Here is a 3,869-nt window from a genome sequence, read left to right as displayed (position 1 = left end):
AAATGTATGTCAAAATCCAGACTTTTCATTGGTTACTATTTCTGACTCAGTTCTTTTAAAAACGAACTTGCACTGAACTACAAATCATTTTAAACACAATGCACACCATGTTCAAAGTTATCAATGCAATACAATTAAGGTCGGTCATAGAAACGTATTCTTTTGCCAAACATATCTTGAATTTCTTGGTTTCCCTCGATCGAGGGAAGGGATGGCAAGACGGGGTAGAAGCAACAAGACGTAAACATTGCCAAGTCAGACGTAACTTTTGCTCCCTCAAGCAAGTGACAATTAAAGCCCACGACTAGATGACTTGGAGCCAAAAAATAATACATATTGCAATGTTATTTTATAATTTTAAGTAGGCAGGGGAAAACAGGCAAGTATTTCCGACAACCGCTCAGAATCATTTATTTACAGTATAATTATGTAGTTCCTTTTAATTTGTAAACAATATATCTCCAAATACGAAGTTCAAAAGAGATAGGGTTGGTTGCATCCCCGTCACTGTGTAAATCTACAGAAATGACATTCTCCGTTCATGATCAAATAGCAATACTTGACATCCATTATCGATCTGTTAACGTACTTTAACCTCGTTTGAAAAGAATTTTGACGTAGATGGCTTTGCTGTATCAAAACCCTTTCTATTTCGTGTGTTTTAATTAACATGTTTCACTGCATGTCTTTTATAAAGGTGCGATACTTCACTTACTATGTATTGCTTTTATATTTGAAACTAATATATGCATTTCCAATAAAAAGTGTGTGACGTGTACCATACCATGACTGAAAATAATCATGTTTTGCACACATGATCGACTTTTAAATCAGTTTTAAAAAAGAAAACTCACTTGCTTCAGTTATATCGCAATTCGTATTCATTTGATAAAACTGATACTAAGTTTTAATTTAGTTTTAACAATCAATTCAAAAGACTATTTGAATTAAAACTTTCGTACCATAACATTACGTAATTTTTTCGCCTTCATGATTAATACTTCTAATACCACTTTGTAAACTTGTACATCTGTGCGACATACTTCTTATAAAACTGAAAGTTGTGTGTTTCTCTTAAAAAGAGACAGAAAATCGGCAATGAGTTATGTGAAAAACGGCTTTCAGATACTCAGTAGAACTTTGAAATATTTTGCAGCGTCAGGACAGCGTCTCATCCTCACTCTAAACGCAGGGCCTACCGATTTATTTAAAAAACAATTGAAATAAATCGATACACCGTCGGTCCTTCCCGGCAAAACGGACACAGACAACGTATCGACTCACACCCTTAACTCAAAGTAACACATAGGATTTGATGTCTAACTAGTTTACCAGTAAATATACGTTCTCGGCAAATCAATGGAACACCGATCGAGTTTTTATTATGTCATCTCGGATAGTAGGCAAAATAAAAAAAAATTAGATAAATGTTAAAAGACAAATAGAGAGGATGATTCCTATCAAACCCATCAAGTATGCTTGGTAGGGAGTTATAACCAACAACGATTACAGAATCTCAGGCAAATCAAACTCACTGAAACCAAGATGAAAATAAAAAAAATAAAGTGTTTGAACACTTAATACTATTTGTTTAAGCTTCGTATTCCATGAAATCGTAGGTTAGACAATTATTGAAATTCGTTAATGTTCACGATTGTTGCGAAATACTACATGTACATTAAAAGATCATATATAAAACATTCATCCCCTAAGCATACTGGAAACTTCTCAACAGTAATAGCTGCAGTCGTCCTCGCAAAATCCTACATCAAATTAAGTAGGCGCTGTATAGAACAAAAACAACGATAATTATTTTTATCATATATTGAACATTTGGATATGCTGATCACGCATTTCAGGGGTTAACTGTTATCACATCAGTGTATTTGATATTTAAACAAATTTCTCTGCATCAATAAACACGCGACCATTAACTAGTATAGTGTGTCTGAAGTTCACGCTGAACTTGCTGGGCGAGGTAAATTTATCAACCACTTTAGTTTAAAATAGAAAAGGGTAGAATACTCACTTGCTTCAATAACTAGCTATCATTTTTATCATTTTTTTTTTACAAATTATCCTATCTTTAACAAGGAATATTTTTCGTCGTAAGGTTGTATAATAGAAACAGGTCAGGATTCACACATGACAATGATTTGAATTAAACGAAGTAATTTATAATGGGTCTTCTTTGGCTTAAAATCAATTTATTATTGATATATTAAAAGCTTGGAGAAACAATTTAAATGGCGAAAATTATGTAAAATAAAAAAAATCCTTCGTAGCCATATCAAAATAGGATCGTCTATCTACATAGGTATATTATGAATTTTATTTTCTTCAAAAGTGATGAATATTTGGTTGGTATCCGCTTTTTTTCGGCAAGCCGATAAAATTGTAATTTCTTTTGATACTACTTCCAGCGATTTGGATATTAGAAGTCCTCTGTTTCAGAAGGTCATTTCCGCTTATGCAAAACTTGGCCCGGGTTTCATAAAAGTATTGAAAATTAATTTCCTCAAATCCTTGACATTTCCTCAAATCATCATTTTAAAGAGATTTACTATCTTTAGAAGAAAAAAAAAAGATGTTCAAATATTATTTTACTTACCATTGTCTCAGATATAATTCCTTTACAAACATATTGCAACTTGAAAACATTCCTTTACAACTCACTGGCCATATGCTTTCTAATGCACATTGTTTTTGCTCATGGTGTCTTTCCTTCCGTCTAACCGTTCGCCCGCCCACACTTTTTCATAACAGTTTTTCCTGCAACCACTTTTATTTTGACCAAAACTGTAATGCGTACGCCATATCGATGGGTTCATATATTAAATGTTGTGAAAGAAGCTTTATAAAAGTGGGATTTGATTGTAGAGTGGGTCTTCATCAACTTCATGTTTCACAACTTGATATATTACTTGACCATATGATTTCTTTGGTGGGGAGCGGGATATGTATTATTTAGTAAGCTTTGCTCAGTTTTTCTAGTTAGTTTCAAGGTCTACTAACTCATAAACATTTCCATTCATTAAACCATTTTGTACAGGATATCACTATGAAAATTGTTACAAATTGGGCAACGGATCAAACAAGTGCGAATTATTGCAATTAGAGTACTGACGTTAAAATATCTAAAATTTTGCCTTTTCATGGGGCTGCTTTATACTGTTGGTAAATATCTAGAAATAAACAAAAAGTGTTGAGCTACTACGAATTGCTAATTCATATTGATTATTTCTAAATGTCCAATCAAAAGAGGATTAAAAAAAGCTTTTGTTAGAGAAAAATGAATTGTTTTGTTTTGCCCAGACGTTTATAAACATTGGCCTATTCTATCAAAATAATAACAAAATATTACTTGTGAACATTTTGGTTCTAGGAAGTGGAGGTATGTTGCACAATGAAAATTATAAAAAAAATAGACTATACAAGACTCCATTCAAACAGTAGGGTCGGTAATGAAATACTTTTAACATGACAACACATATGAAATTGTTAATAACTACCCATGATGATGCATATATCAATACATGTATTGTCTCCATAGGTTTCAGTATTATTATTTTATCGTTAAATAATTCAATTTGATTTGTAACAACTTTTCTGGTTGGATGGTGCTTTTGAACAAGCCAGGTTTTTTGTATAACATGACTTGGTACTTTGACGTTATTTAAGTCGATTGGTTTGCACTCAATGATTCAAATAATCCCAAACAATGAAACGTTTGGATTACAAAGTAATTATTAATATTTAGACAGTCATCCATTAGAAATTTAAAAAATGAACAGGTTCTACTCAATAACCTAATGAAAATTAGAAAAAAACCTTAATATTCTGATTAAGACATCAGACAGTGAGAAAAA

Source organism: Perna viridis, chromosome 1 (genome assembly GCF_037379345.1).
Source record: "Perna viridis isolate PV_CMFRI_1.1 ecotype Kerala chromosome 1, ASM3737934v1, whole genome shotgun sequence".
NCBI lineage: Eukaryota > Metazoa > Mollusca > Bivalvia > Mytilida > Mytilidae > Perna > Perna viridis.
The sequence above is the reverse complement of the archived record's forward strand: the minus strand, read 5'-3'. Positions refer to the sequence as shown.